This window comes from Canis aureus, chromosome 25, assembly GCF_053574225.1.
Source record: "Canis aureus isolate CA01 chromosome 25, VMU_Caureus_v.1.0, whole genome shotgun sequence".
NCBI lineage: Eukaryota > Metazoa > Chordata > Mammalia > Carnivora > Canidae > Canis > Canis aureus.
This window is the reverse complement of record NC_135635.1, coordinates 12,267,812-12,284,307: the sequence shown is the minus strand read 5'-3', so window position 1 is coordinate 12,284,307 and position 16,496 is coordinate 12,267,812. Positions and strand designations below refer to the sequence as shown.

Here is a 16,496-nt window from a genome sequence, read left to right as displayed (position 1 = left end):
TTTTCTTAGCCTTTTGTGCTGATTTTAATTCCCATGTGTGTTTATGATAGCTGTTGATTTTTTGTTGATCACTCCTATGTGTCTGTTTTTTGTTTTTCTCTATTACACTGAATTGGGCTGATCTTCATGCTCATTCAGAGCATTCTAGGAAGCCATGATACGAAGTTGGTGGGTACAGGTAAGTGGTGAAAATGCCCGAAAAATGTTCAGTAAAGAAACAGACAAGCAGACTGTCGGTGTCACCATATGGTGAGTCTGGCTCCATAGGGCAGTGGTAGGCCTGGACTGGGATTCAGAGTCAAGGTCAATACATAGATAGTGAAGATGAGCCATGGGCCTCAGCATTTTTAGAGACACGTAATTTCACATGGGACCCAAACTTTGACTTTTTCCCCTGCCTTTCTTGTTTGCCTATGGCATGGTCATTCACTCAATTGCCCAGATGAGGTTTCAGAAGCATCCTTGATTCCTTCATTTTGTCACCCCTCTCACTCCATGGATAAACTTCTAGTTTTGCCTCAGAAACCACCTGGCTTCTGTTCCCTCCTTTTCATTCCACCCTCAGTACCTCAGATCTGGCCTTCATGACATCACGACTGTGCTATTTCAACAACGTTCCACGCACCTGCCCACCTACAGTATAATGCCTATTGGAGAACTTACTACACCTTAGAATGGGATTCAGCTTTTCTTATTGAACATCCACCTTCTCTTTCTCTTTAACCAACCAGAACTGCCCACTCCTGGTACTAAATTGTACAGCTTCACCAGGGACCTTCCAATTCCCCAAACTCACCTTGTGCCTTTGCTCATGGGGTTGTCTCTGACTGAAATTACAGTGTCATTCCATTGAGTGGAATCTCATTCATTCTATCAAGCAAATCCCATTATTTTTCAAGGATAATTCAAATGCTGCTACTTCGCTCTATAGCTTTCCATGGCCCTCCAAGACAGGATCAATCATTCCTGACTCTGTCCCTGTGCCCACATACACACATTTTTTTTTTAATTTATGCTTCAGTTTTTTCAACTAAATAGTGAAGTGTGAGAGAATGAGAATATACTCTTGAAAATCTATCTCCAAATTTTAGAAAAATGACTCATAGCCTATCTCATGTACATGTTATACAAGTGCTTAAATTGAATTGTTGAATTGTTTATCTTTTTTTTTAAATCAGCAGGTAGCCAACATTCATGACTTGAATCTGCCTCTCTTGAACTATATAGCACTATGATTCCTTTTTTAAAATTTTTTATTTTCCTGATTATAAAGGTAATAAGTCTGAATCTGCAAAGATTTAGAAAATATAGAAAAAGCATAAAAAAGGAAATAAAAATCACATAACATGCCTCCAATAAGAGATAATTAACATTAATAAGTTGATGGATTCCCTTAAAGTACACTTATGATACATACAAATTTTATGCTAATTTTGTAACACCTTTATCATCATTTAGGATAGCAAATTTACTCTCCTTGAAATGACAATGCATGTGTCACTATCAACTGTCAATTTGTTTCAGCTCCACAAGTCTTGGAATTAGTGTGAATCCAGTTTCTGTATATTGATATAGAATCCCAGATGCTATCTGAAGGTAAGCTTGTTTCCATATACATTTTATATATTTGAAGTTGTACTATATGAATGCTTTTTAACTTGTTTTTTTTAACTTCATGTATACCATCAAGCTTTCCTCTCTGCTATTAAGTATTCTTCCCAACATAACCTTTATTTTTTTTAAAGATTTATTTTTATTTATTTATGATAGACACAGAGAGAGAGAGAGAGAGAGAGAGAGAGAGGCAAAGACACAGGCAGAGGGAGAGGGAGAAGCAGGCTCCATGCCGGGAGCCAGACGCGGGACTCGATCCCGGGACTCCAGGATCACGCCCTGGGCTGAAGGCGGCACTAAACCACTGGGCCACTGGGGCTGCCCTGCTTCATACACATAATAAGTATTTTTTATATCTTGTAATAGGTGAGCTCATTAAGAAAAGAAAAACTGAACCTTCCCTGACTACTCTTCCTTATACCTGGTGTTTGGACTTTGTAATAGAGTACAGCCTAAGCTACTAGTAAGATAGAGGGAGGGAGGAAGGAAAAGGTGAAGGAGAGGTAGAGGTAGTGGGAGGGAGAGAAAATAAAAGAAAGACAAGACAATACAGTGGCTTAACCTAGATGGGAGTTTATTTCTTTATCACTCATAGTGATAACAGTCCATAGTTGACAGGGATCTGGTAACATGGCTCTGTCTTCTCCTACATGGCTTCAGCTTGTGTGCCCCTGGTTGTTACTCTAGTCCACATCATCTCCTAGGCGTCAAGAAGTGAGGAAAGGACCTCACAATCCTTTTAATGCCAGGACCCAGGAGTGGTACACGTGTCTCCTACCGTGTGCTATTGGCCTTGACTTAGCCTCGTGGCCATGTCAGCAACAACAGAGGCTGGACACTAACCTTTCTTAAAAAAAAAAAAAAAAGAATCGGATGACATTTATGCAATGCGCATCAGGTGCCCACGACTTTCAGCAGTTGCTTCATTTAATCATCTTTTACTAGATACTATCATCAGCATGGTAGCTGGGGGTCACTGAGACTCCAGATAGATTAAGTAACCTGACCAAGGTCACAGCCCCTCTGTCATCCAGCAACGTCTAAATCCAAGACTGTGTGGCTACCAAACTACTGCTCTTCTGGCCGCGTTATTAACACATTTCCTTAATAACCAGAAAATTAAAATTTAGAGACAGGAACAGAGTTTCCTTCTAAGACTTTTGAATTTAAAGAAAAAAATTCTTATTGGGATTAATAGTGTGTGTCATGTCTTCAAATACAGATTTAGTAGAAAATATTGTTAGGCGGTTCTAGAATAAGTTCAGTCTCTGGATTTCTGAGACGACTTAAAGTAAATAACAGCTACTTATAATCCCTCAGTCTGTTCCCGTGTGAATTGTGACAGTGATAGTTCTTGTTCTTCGAATGTTTCCAGGTCTCAGAAAATAGACCTTTTGTGACAAAATAAATGGGGCAGGGGAAGGAAGGGGTTTGGGGGGCACAGACTCTCCTCTACGCTATTAGCACAATAATGGTGATACTATTGTTTCGCTAGGGGCAAGGTCAAAAGCAGAATCACAGGACCTCTACCCTTTCTTCATATAATGAGAAAATAAATAGAAACATGGCAAAAATGTACTGGCTTTTTAGGAAAACTAATGAGGCAACCAGCTGCAGTGCTTTCCATGGGGGAGCTGGAACAGGAATAGGAGCACCCGCCCTCACACCACTAACACCTTCACATCTGAAACTCAGTTTTGTGGGACACAAAATGGGTCCAAAGATGGATGAACATCTTCCTGCATGCTACTGGGGAGTTTCCCAGAAAGGAACCCAGGTCTCCCAGCTAGGAGACCTGAAAGAGGCCAAACAAGGGGGCATAGGGAATATTCTCTTCCTAGAAGCCCAAAGCCACCCACGAACCCGTCCCTTATATAAGTTCACAAGTATGACTAAACTAGATTAGGTCACACCCTCTGTCCTCCCCACACACTGTGTTGCTTTTTTGAGAGCTGCCACAGCTTAAGAACACAGCTTTGTACACCTGGATAACAGGAAGTTCGGTCTGGGGAAGACTGTCCCAGAAAGGCAATGGCCCTCCAACCATCTCTCCAGGACCACAGTAGATGAGGACATAGGAGATCAGTTCTCTGGCTACTACTCCCCCCGCAGCCCGCCCCTTGCCTACCCCTCCAGCACACCCTCAGTAAGCAGGGAACTTCCTTCAGGGTAGGGGACAAGGCACCTTCTCACACCAGACTGCACGTGTGTGTGGTGAACTCAACTAAAAATAATGGACACGTGAGCAAAATGTTGAGGCCTGACATATTCCTGAGGCCTCTCCATAAGAGTGGCAGCAGTGAATTGAATAGAATAGACAATCATTAAATAATATGAGTCATTTTTTTGTAATATTTGACATTAGCTTCTAAAAGGCTTCTACTGATTATGTTTTATTACCTGGTTTGTTAAGCATCTATTGTAAAGTGCTGTTAAATTATCGTGAATTAGCTTTCATTCCACAGAAGTGTCACCTGAATGTACTTAGCTGGCTCGTCAGTGCCACAAATGTGTAATTATTTATTTTATTAAGCAGTTTTGTTGCCTTTTACACATTACAAAGTGCTTTTTCATTAGTTTGACCTGAAAAAAAAAAAAGTTAAATTACTGTACACTGTGGTGTTCTTAGATGAGGCATTTTACTCACAAAATTCCAAAATTCTTAAAGGTTTCTTGGCTCTCTGATACTACTTAGAATTTTATCTTTGATCTACAGATCAAAGACCACGGTGAGAATCTTATTAAAGCTATGAAACTTCTCATGATAAAATGAACTTAAACAGAGAATGTTACATAAAACTCCAGGACTTTCATGGATCCCCAGAAAGCTATTCTGTGGGCGCCCAGGTTAAGAAATTCTGAGGTAAAGGATTTTGAAAATTCCTGTTAAATTATGTAAAACAATTACTTTTTCTGATACTGTACACTTGACTTTTTCAAGTATTAATGCAGTAAAGAAGGAGAGGACAAACACATACCACTGTAATGGCAGCAAAGACAAAGGTTATTTCAGTTTGGATTTTGTTGGTTAAAAAAATAGGGCTCCAGTCCTTAATCTTCCTGTATTAACCAAGGATAAATTGTCCAGCACCTTTTCCCAGTTGAATTTTATATGGAAAGAAAATTATTTCAGTCATCTCAGCAATGCCAAGCCTTCAAAGAATTGAGAAAGCAAGCACCGGTGTAAAGTTATTGAGTGTCTCCTCTGTGGTCGACATTGTGCCAAGCGCCTTCCACGCATTGTTGCATTTAATTCTTAAAACAAGGATATGAGAAAGCTACTGTTTTTATTGCCCTCTTATAAGGAAATTGAGAGAAGCACAGTAACTTGACTAAGGTCTCACCGTTGGTATGTGATGGGCCTGGGACTCAGTTTCTCTCCCCTAATTGACAGCCAGGCAAAAGCCATGAGAGACAGGTGTCTTTTATCTGAAGTTCTGGGAAGGAGGAGCAGTTTTATTTTATTTCGAAGAAACAAATGATCTAAATCAATCTGCGCCTGCCCTTGATTTTGTGCAAATTTATTTATAAGGAATTGTGAAGGAAGGGGAGATAGTCCTAAATTCAGAAAATTTAAATAGTCTTAAATCAAGCATGTAACATGCAATCCCATTTGTCCAGAAAAAAAAAAAAAAGGCAAAAGGCAGAACAGTAAATCTTTTCCATAGCAAAATTATCACAAGGCTACGTGGAGTCTTCCAAGCTCGACTTTTCCCCTTTGAATGGAAACTGCAAATCACCGGGTTATCATGTGCTCTAAGTAGTGAGTCCATTAATCTCTTTCACTCTTCATTTGCCTCGGATCTGATTTGACTTTGTGATAATGCATCGCTCCGATCACCCTGTGCCCTCCTTGATATGGAGTCTTCAGAGAAAGCTACAAACAAAGAAGGCTGGTGGCTCAATCCTAACGGGGTCTCAGGATGAGGAATGACGATGTTTGGAAACATCTTCAACATAATTGTGGTACCCAAGAGGACTTTCAAGATATGAGCCAGCAGTAAAATACTTGTAGAACTGAATAGTAAAGCAGAAACTGAAAATGAATTATTATAACCACTCCAATTCAGTGTAAAGTTTTGCTTCTGAGGGCATAATACTCAGATACCTACTGAGCACATAAATATGCATCTAACTATGTACCACAGTGGTTAATCGAGTTAAAATTCAAGGTTGGATTTTTTTTAACATGAGAAGGGGAGATATAGAACAGTTGAATTACTAGAACTCTCTCAGAAAATTGGTAGCAGTAGGTCTTAGTCCAATGTCCACTATACCTTGTTGCTACTCTAGTCTAGACAGGGGATAGACAAACTTCAGGTCTAGACAAGGGATAGGCAAACTTTTTCTGAAAAGGTTAGAGAGTAAATATTTTAGGCTTTGAAAATGATACTGTCTCTGTAGCAAGTACTCCACCGAGGCACTGTAGTGTGGAACCAGCCCTAGATAGTCATTACAAGTGTGTTCCAATAAGACTTTATTTACAAAACAGATGGTTGGCTGGATTTGGCCAACAGATGGGAATTTGCCCACCCCTGCTCTAACTACAAATTCCGTCACAGCCATTTATCAATTACAGGTTTTGATTTAGTTGTTTAGTCTCTCTCAACCTCAGTTTCCTCCCCCAGTGAAACACAGGGTTTCCCACAACGGAAACCATTTTTCTCAGATAAACTTACCATAAATGATTTAAATAGAATAGGGTTTGGGGAATCCCACTCTTTAGGTTTATAAAAAACATATATAAATATGCATGCATATGTGTGTAATTTATTGAATATCTACTATGTGCTAACCACTGTATTAAATGCTTTACATATATTGTTAGATTTAATCCTCGTGACTGTCTTTCAATGTAGATGCCAGATGCCTCGAGACATTAGGGAGCTTGCCAAGCTGCGCAGCTCCTGAGGTGTAGAACTGCAATCAGCTGCTTATTGGAGCTCTACTCATGCCTCTACAGTATACTGTCTTTCCACAGTCTCTTTATTTTATTTATTTTATTTTATTTTATTTTATTCTATTCTATTTTATTATTTTATTTTATTTTATTTTATTTATTGTGGAGAGAACACTTAACATAAGATCTACCCTCTTAAATTTTTAAATGTGCAGTAAATTATTGTTGACTCTATGCACAGTGTTGTACAGCAGATCCCTAGAGATTATTTATCTTGCTTTACTGAAATTTTATGCTCTCTTCTCCCAGACCCTGGAAACCACCATTCCACTATTTGCTTCTATGAATTTGAATATTTTAGACCTTATAAATGGGGTCCTGCAATATTTGTCATTGTGTGACTGGCTTCTTTCATTTAGCATACTACTGCCTTTCGATAAGGACATACTGGTATTTTTTTTTGAAGTGTCATGAGGGGTAGGGAGTGTCATGTACATGGAATACAAGTCATTTTTATGGGGACAAATCCCTGCCCAGATCCAAACATTCACTAGGCTATGTATTACTAGAGGATGAAGTGATAGTACTAAAGTTTAAGATGAGGCTATTTCTCCTTCTATACCTGCTTCCTCTTTTTACTTTTAGCTCAATGACTGGCAAGAAGACTCTAGTCTTTTTTCCCTTTAAGGGAAATATATAGGTTATCTCCTCTCTGATCTCTCAAAAGCAGCCTCCCGATAAACATAGACTATTTTTGGCTATTTACAAAACATAGACTAAGCAGCCTACAACCTCTCAGTTCCATGCACTGGAGCAAATTGATAGGCTTTTGCTATCTGATCCCTTTTACTTTTGATGTAGTAGATAAAACTCACATTCACCTTTGGTAGCAATGCAATGGCAAGAGCTAATCCTCAAGTTTGAGATGTGCAATAGGCATGGATACAAGGAACAAAAAGTAGCAAGCTCAAATATGGCATTAGACCTAAATTGTATGCTGTAATATAGTTTTTATCAAAGCTCAGCACTAAAGGCAGAGAAGTTTTCTCAGATTAATAAAAAAAAAACAATACTTTTACCATTTGACCACATTCTTTGTCCATGAGATCCCTTGTCAGGGAATGCAAGGAAGGGAGATGGAAGAGGAATGCCAGGAAGATTAATGAATTAATCAATTAAAACAAATAAGCAAAACAAAAAACAAACGACCCTACATTAAGCAATTTGAATGGGGTCTAGTTCCTCCATCTCTTTCATATTCCTCAATCATTGGCTTCCACCCATGTATCCCACTAAAACTTCTATCGTTAAGTTTACACAAATGGCCTCTACTCAAGTCCAATGGCTGCTTTTCAGTTCTTAACCGACTTGACCTTTCTGGATGATCCTTTTTTTTTTTTTTTTTTTAATAAGGAAACTCTCTCCTTGTTCTCTCATGAGTCAAAACTCAAATGCCTACAGTGGCCAAGCCCATGACATAAATTAACGGTCTCATGTTATATTCCTTTACCACAGATACATTTTATACATTTAACAAACATCTAAGAATATTCTTGTCTTTCACAAGTAATGTGGCCTTTCCCATTGTTCTTGAAACATGTGGCACACGTGCCCTCTTTCTGTTTTCCCACTTTTGATGTAAACATGGATGTAAGAAATATTTTGCTTTCTTCTTACTTATAATGTAAGAAAAGCAGCTGTCACCTGTTTAAGTAGAATAGTACCAGCAACTTGGTTCCAGGACAATGGGTTATGGTGGAGACTGTGGCCAACAACAGCCCACATACCTTATCTGAAGGGGAAGTTTCTATTCAGCTCTGGCTTATCATTCCCAAGTCTTGTTATTTGCAATAGATGCTAGAACTCAAAATTTTTTGTAAATCTCTGAATTTTTAAATGTTGGCAAAACTCTGTATGTCAGACTTAATACCTCTGAGTGTGAGATTTGAGTTGCTGGTTTGTCACATTTGCGGTCAGAACCAGATTCTTTTTTCACAGACACCTTTTCCACCAGTGTATCTTCTGGCTCCTCCCTGAGTCATATTCTCATTCCAAAGGCTACTCTTGAGAAAGTCCATCTCCTCTGCCACAGCTTCAGCCCATAGCACTCTATTGTAACTTTATTTTCTCGTATAATAGTTATTTACAAAGTTGTCTTTTCTGCCTCAATTGCTAATAACTATATTATGGGTAGTGACTGATTCTTATTTATATGTGCGTTCCACATACACCTAAATCCACTGCTTTGCGCATGAAAGTTTTGTCATAAGTATGTCTTGATTTCTTTATATTTAGACTCTGATTTTCTGTAAAGAAAATACTTTTTAAAAAATGGCTGCTCTGTCAAATGGTCCCAGGATCATGCTGGGATCCCACTCTGTGGATCTTGATTGGAATAAGGAAATAGTTTTTCTCTCAAATTCCTGCAAAATCCACATAGTGCCAAAAGCAGCTTTGGTCCTTAGGATGATGGCTTTGCTAGAGGCAAAAACTATTTTGTGAAAAAAAAAAAGTGGGTCTCATGGAAATAAGTTGGAGAAATTCTGTGTTAAACAATGTTTAACAGATTTCTTTACTGCAGCACTTCTCAGAGGTTTTATTGTGCTTAACTGTACTGCGACTACACAGAGAAGTAACTGAGTGCTTTTTAAACATTTTTGGCTCTAGAACCTTTTTGGGAGGATCATTATTTATGATCTCATGGGACTGGAACACAAGTGGACTAGAACACAGTCTGGCTTAACAGTGTAAATGCTTGGAAGGTGAAGTCTTCTATGATATGTCCCCCATCTATATCTTCAGAGTTGTTTTCTACCAGACTAATCCTCCAGCCATTCCAGGACTCATATTATTCTTTGTTTCTCAAACATATGCCTTCTACTTAAGCACATTTTCTCTCCAACTTTTCATGGTCTGAAGAAGCATTCCACCTTCACTAGACCTATTTAAAAGTTATCTCACCTTTAAAATCCAGTTAAATACATATTTTCCTAAGAATTCATCAAAAATCACTCCTGCCCCTGTTGACCTCTTGTTCCTCTAAATAGCAGCCACATTAATTGTCTCCATCAAGCCCCTGATATATAAGATAGACTATGCTAACTTTGTTTTTTGTATTTATCAGCATGTATTTCCTCTTTCCCCTTTAGATTATTATCTACTTAAGAGCTCTGTCTTTTAACTTAGTGCCTTCTTCCTAGAGGAAACTTGATCAGTGATTGTCATGATAAAATGAAATAACTTGAAGACCTAAATGCATGTGACTAAAGATTCTGAGAAGGGAAGGGTAAGAAGTGACTGCTGGGGCATGTGAGGTTTTAGTGTAAAATAATTTTCCCAGTACCTCCCTGGTGTACAAGGGAGACAAAGGTCTCTCTGGAATTAAGAGTGTTAAAATAAGAAAGAGAAAGGAGAAAATCTTCAAGGAGAAAGACAATTCCCTGCCTAAAGGGCAGGAAGCACTCTCTCAGGAAGAAAATATATGTGGAGACACCTTAATCACACCTTGGCAATTTTTAAGTCAAAGACTATCATACAGGGTTGAGTCTCACAATTAACCCTTGCTGCAGTTCAACCTGCTTCTCATGGGGATTTGGTATATGTTGTTTTAAATGGAGTTAAAAGCTGAAGAAGTACCTTCTGGAGTTTTGAAAAGGCCAGGCAGTCAAAGAATGTTTGAAAGAGCCCTCGTAAAATCTGGAAATATTTCCTTCTGCTTGTAAGATTTCGGAGCTCTATCCAAAACAAAACACCTGCTGGCTACAAGTGAGGAAGAAGAATGGAGGATAAAGTGTGTATCTTCAAGACCTCGTATCAGGAACCAGCCAGGGAGATAGGGACAGGGACAGGGATGGGGAGGGTTCTGGGAGTGCTGGCGTGCTAGGTACAAACTGAAGACCATCTGGAGCCAAGTGTTTTAAGTGAAGCCTTTATTGTTTTTCTCATAGCTGTTATATCCTGGGAAAAGCAGGTTATACCAGAAAGCAATACTTTATTTCCCAATAAAGAAAATGTGGCGGAGCCGAGAAATTTATTTTGCTTACAGTTTGATTTCCTGGCCTGCTAATTTCTCAGAAAGAAGAAAAGGAATTTGAAAGTGAGAAATATTTACTTATGTGGGAATAAATATGCATGAAAATGCTAAACAAAAGTGCAAAACCAGTATTTATGCCCATTTGCATGAATTTTAAAGCAATATGAATCAAGAAAGCTCTAACATCATCATTCTGACTCTCTGTAATGGGACAGAGAGTAAAGTAATATATACATTTAAAATTTATTCTATGTATGAATAGATGCACATTATGTGGATAAATTTCTTTATGAAATAATTGACTATTTTTTTCTTGTAAACCTAATAAAAACAGTTTGAGATCATCAAAATTAAGAGATCAAGCTAGTGCATAACAAAGTGAAACAGTCTAATCTGTGTATGTAAATGAGGTAACAGCAACACATTTAGCATCTGTTAAACTCACAGTGTATAATATTCATTTCATGAGGTTTGAAATACAGGCAGGAGGATTATGAAGGGGAATACCTGCCTGAGAGAACCCCGTGTGACATTTTTCATTTCATATTTACACTCAGCTATATGTGTAAATAAGCAGGTATTTTAATATCTGTACCAAATGAAAAAATATATTGCACTAGTTTGAGTTTTGATGCACATGGTTTATATACGTAGTTTAATTTTGAAGAAGAAAATGATGGAGAGCCTAGAGATTATCAAAGTTATACCTAAAGAAATGAGAAATTATCACCTTAGCCACCTTCCCCATTGAATAGAAGTCTATCTGGAAATGCATCCATTTTTCTATCAACAGAAAACACACCATCACCTGGTAAATAGTTACATGTTGCAAAATACAGATTATCTCTAATTAACAAAAAGAAAGACATTGCTTTTCAAAGTCTGGGAATGTTATCTTGTGATTTTGTCATAAATGATATTTATTTAATTGATCCATTTTAAGGATTATTTATCTTGTTTTCACCTCTTTGATTGCTTCCTTCCAGTGCCATGTAAATTGGAACTGCTATTAGCAACATCACTAATTTTCCCTAAAGATCATCTGAGCTTTCAAGCCGAAACATTGCACTCCATTTTATTTTTCATAAAATTGAAATGGTTTTAGATGGATAATTTTATCATCTTTAATTCAAGCCTCAAAGGTAGCCAATTTTTTTTTTTTTTTTTTTTTTTACAAATAATTGATTGCTTGGACTGAAAATTTTAACTGCAATCTTTCGAAGGGAAGATAATGTTGAAATGGTGTTGGTTATAATAATTAAAGCCTTTATTCAATCAAAAATAGACTCTTTAGCTAAAGGGCAGTAAACTTCATGAGGTCTATAACAAATCATGTTTCAATTTATTGAACACGGATTTTTTTTTCCTTCCTCGTGTTTAGTATTTGTCATTTAGATACATAAATAGAGAACTAGATTCTGAATAAATTAAGCATAGCGGTAATTTGTGGCAGCTCTGATAAATCATATATATATGCACTGTGATTACATGAAATGAGAGGACCATCACACATAAGGCTGATAAATTGCTCCAAGCCCACAAAGGGTTTGATCTGCAGACTAGTTCTCTTTTCTTTCTCGTTCAGACAACAACATTAACTGCTTAACTAGAAAAGCTTTCCTTAATATTTCTAACGAACTTTATAATATCACCAGAGCTAGGTGATGCACCATTACTAGGATGAAACACAACAAGATAACAAACATTCAAAGGACAGAACTGAAAACTGAAGGCATATGACACATTTCTTCGAGAGGGAGGAGACTTGCCTGGCTGCAGTGGGAGGAAATGATAGGTAAAAAGGTTGATAAAATCAGAACAGAAAGCTGTGCCTATAGTATGATAGTATGAAGAGGTAAGGATGAAGTATCTAATCTATAAACAGTGGGGGGCTCCCTTCCCATCAGTGTGGGCTGCTACAACAAAGTACCAGAGAAGAGTGGCTTATGAATAACAGAAATTTATTTCTCACAGTCCTGAGGAAGTCTGAGATGAAGATGCCCACGCGGCTAGATTCTGGTGAGAACCCTCCTCTGGAGTGTGGACTGCCAACTTACTGTATCCTCACATGTCACAGAGCAGAGAGAAGCAGCAAGGGCTCTCCTGACTCTTGTAAGGGCCCTAATACCATTCATGAGGGCCTCATCCTTACAGTTGCCCTCCAAAGGTTCTACTGCCTAATAACATCACATTTGGGGGGTGGGGGAGCAGGGGGTCAACATATAGATTTGGGCAGGGGGTGGACGGGGGGGTGGATAACGAACATTCACTATGGCGCACCACTATGGATTTTGCTTAGGGAAGCATTTTCTGAAGCGTGATTGCTACCTGTCGGTGGGAGAGACTGCACAGAGAAGGGTCTGTCGGGGCATACTTCAAGAACAAAGGTAGTGGCTCAGGAGTAAAATGAGAAGTTGCTAAAAAAAAAAAAAAAAAATGAGAAGCTGCTGAACACAGCTGTTGGCAGTGGTCATGGCTAGGGAAGGGTATTTCTCCATATATTATGGAAGAAACAGGAACAGGGCTTTCTAATATAAATGAATGCTTGAGATGATTCTAAAATTAACAACTAGGGAGGTGGATTTGGGGACAGAAAGGCTATTTCTGCATATCAGTTGAGGTCCTCTAAATTATGCTACAGGAACAGAGTCCCCAAATCTCCTATGCTCAAAATACCAAAGTTGTTTTTGTTGTTACTGTTGTTTGTAGTTCCCACTCACACTACAGGCCCGTGGTGGTCAGCTGGGTCTCTGCTCCTCACTGCCTGCCTCCTTCAGGGACATCAACATCGCTGATACTTGACTCTTGTAGAAGAAAAAGAGAAGGGGAAAGCACACTTTGCCTGTTAGGACACATTGTCTCTTAAAGCTTCCACATGGAAAGGACACATGGGACCTCCTGTCACATTTCATTAGTCAAAGAAGTCACATGGCCCTACCTGAGCTCAAGGGGATGGATATTGGAGATTAGTGGTACAATCTACTACTTTCTCTTTTCATAACAAGCTGGGCATTTGATGTGTGAGAATATTTTTTTCAGACTGTGTTGTATAAAACATGAAATGCAGAGCTTTTTTTTTCTCGTCGATGACAAATAATTCCACATAGACCAACATGGAAGGAAATAAAAATGTAATTAAATACTAAACAATGTCCCTAGCTATGTACAGTTTGTTTTATAAATATGCAATCTCCAAAATATGTAGTTTGCCACTTAATAGGGCTTTCTATAAATGAGTTTCTTATGGGTCCTGCAACAAATCTCCACAAACCTGGTGGCTTAAAATAACATCTATCCTCTTATAGTTCTGGATGTCAGAAGTCCAAAATCAGTTTTACTGGGTCAAATTCAAGGTGTCAACAGAGCCATACTCCTTTGGGAGGCTCTGGGGAAAAGAGGCTACTGGCCTCTACCAGCTTCCAGTGGCTGCCACCAGTCCTTGGATCTTGGTTACACCACTTCTGGGGTCACACTGCCTTCTCCTCTTCCTATAAAATTCTCTCTCTGCCTCCCTCTTAAAAGAATTCTTCTGATTATACTGGATCCACCCAGATTATCCAAGTCCCCATCTCAAGATCTTCAACCTAATACATCAGCAAACTCTCTTTTGCCAAGGATTAGGACTTCAGTATCTTTTGGGGCTGTCATTCAGCCTACCGTACTCATCATGGCACCTACATTGCTTCTCACAGCTCCCACTGTATTTAGATAGGTACACAAAAGAAAATCAAGCAAAGCACCATTGCCATAAACCTGTATTCAAAAATGTTAGTCTCAAAGACTTTAAAGGAATATTCTAACTTGGGGAAGGAGGGTGTAACTTTAAATAGGGCTGAAGGAGGAAGGCTCCGTTGAAGTACGATTAGCTTTGGGAATTGTCAGTCAAAAATGGTTCTTTATAGAGAAAGAATTGCTCCTATGGATTAGTGCCATTGTTTGCACAGTATGGCCTTTACCTGGAGGGATGGAAACAAATAGGGACTAAGATCATGTGCAGATCAACTTGCAGATGAAGAACAGTGGCAGGTAACTAGGCCTGGTGTGAGGGCCACAGTGGAAAATTCTCAGGCTTTCTGTGTCTTTTACAAATATAGCAAGGATAAAAAATTAATCTGTATTTGTTTATAGACTTCCAATTGCAGAAGGGCCATTGTCTAAGGAATGGAGGGACTTCCCCTGCTCTCCTGGATGTTACTGTGTAAGCTTGGCTCTTTGCTTTTGGAACCTTTTGTCATATTGATCTGAGGAGAAAGAAAGAAGTCCAGGAAAGCCAGGAATTCGTATGTTAGAAAAGGCAAAAAGCTTTCTGAGGAAGAAAATAATAAAGCAGAAAGAACAGGGAAGAGTTAGGACAGGTTAAAGAACAAATGGGAGAAATGAGGAGGGGTAAGTTTAAATAATCTTTCTTAAAAAAAATAAAAATAAATAATAAATAAATAAATAAATAATATTTCTTACCGTTAGGGAAGTAATTTTTTTATTTACTCCTCTTCCAAAGGCTTCAGAAAATAGGTAAATTGCCAAGACTAGATGCAAAATCTCTGCAGAGAAACTTTCCTCTAATTATCTGGCCTTATACACAAAAATCTGTGGAATAATATAGGTTCTAAACTCTCCAGCAACTCTTCTCTTGAATACTTTTATGTGACATATTGGAGGTTATACTCTCCCTCATCGGGCAAGTGTTTTCCAATTATAACCTTACCTTTTCTTTACATGTAAAAACCTGATAATGTTCGTGTATGAAACCAATTGACGCATTTAGACATATTGAATGACCACATCAGAATAACCAAGCAAGGATCTTAATGATTACTCAGCAAGTAGCCATAATTAGAGCCAACAAGAAATGAAGAAAAAAAAACAAATCATAAATTTGCTCATAGAAATAGACAAAGTGTTGTAACTTTTCATTTGTTCTTGGAAATCATATCTGTCCTGAATTCAAGGGATGCTAATGAATACTACTTTCTAATTTACATTCTTAAATAAACTCTCAGTCCTCCCAAATCATCAAACAAAATTTTGTGTGTGGAGTAAAGGTGATGAAACTCTGCCTAGGTTTGGAGGGAAAGTTTACTCTGGAAAGTAACTGGATCGCTGAAATTCTCAACCATATATAATAATACATATTATGTTTTCAGATTTTTCTAGAGATTTGTTTACAGCCTTGATATTCGTTACCTTATTTGGAGCTCACTAAATACCCAGCAGTTACTTCAGAGTAGCCATTGCATTCTGTTTGGTGAAAAAACAGTGTCAGAAGAGTGATCATTTTTGCCCATTGTAGAGCAAGTTCTAGAACCCAGGTGTCCTTCTACTGTTCCCACACTGCCTTATAGCTAACTTTCTTAAAAACAGGCATTGTCTTTTTTGACTGGGAAATAACTCATACTTACAAGGTCCCGAGGGCATATCTCAATTTCACAGTCCACACAACCTGAAAAATTCAGCTGAAAATTGGTCTGTGAATACAAAGGCAGTGCTGGTCAAAAGTAAATTCTGGGGTTGTAGACCACAGAAATCCAGTCTCATTTCCTATGCAGAAGGCCTTATGCTGTCTGTTTGATTTTCTATGCAACTCAAATGCATATTTTTACCACTCAGATTCTGAATCCAAACAAAACCCAAGAAAAATGTTCAAGCAGGTTTCTCAGCGGTTAGTTATGGCAGCCTGTTCATATTGACAGAAACCCTCTAGCAGATTGTTCTAAATTTATTAAGTATTTTTAAGAAAATGGCAACTTAAACTTTATTTATTTATTTATTTTCATTTAAGAATATCTCTATTTGATGTAAGTTTGCACTTAGGGCATGTTGTATTCTAAGAACTTCTCCTTTTTGGGTCATTTTTTTTTTTTTACATTAAAGTCTTCAACTTTTCTGATTGAACTTTGGATATGAAATAGCTCTACATGTGAATAACAAACAACTGCAAGTGGGTAACAA

At 38.1% G+C, this 16,496-nt stretch overlaps 1 long non-coding RNA gene across 3 annotated transcripts in view; it reads right to left on the bottom strand.

Annotated features, from left to right (window-relative positions):
- The window catches only part of LOC144296990 (uncharacterized), a 100,034-nt gene extending 84,187 nt beyond the window's left edge, over positions 1 to 15,847 (bottom strand). The window contains exon 1 of one of the 3 annotated variants that reach the window (XR_013363977.1): positions 15,732 to 15,847. This is a non-coding gene — a long non-coding RNA (uncharacterized LOC144296990). The remainder of the gene's footprint in view (positions 1 to 15,731) is intronic. The other 2 variants (XR_013363978.1, XR_013363976.1) reach the window with 2 other exon arrangements.
- Positions 15,848 to 16,496: the final 649 nt, after the last annotated feature.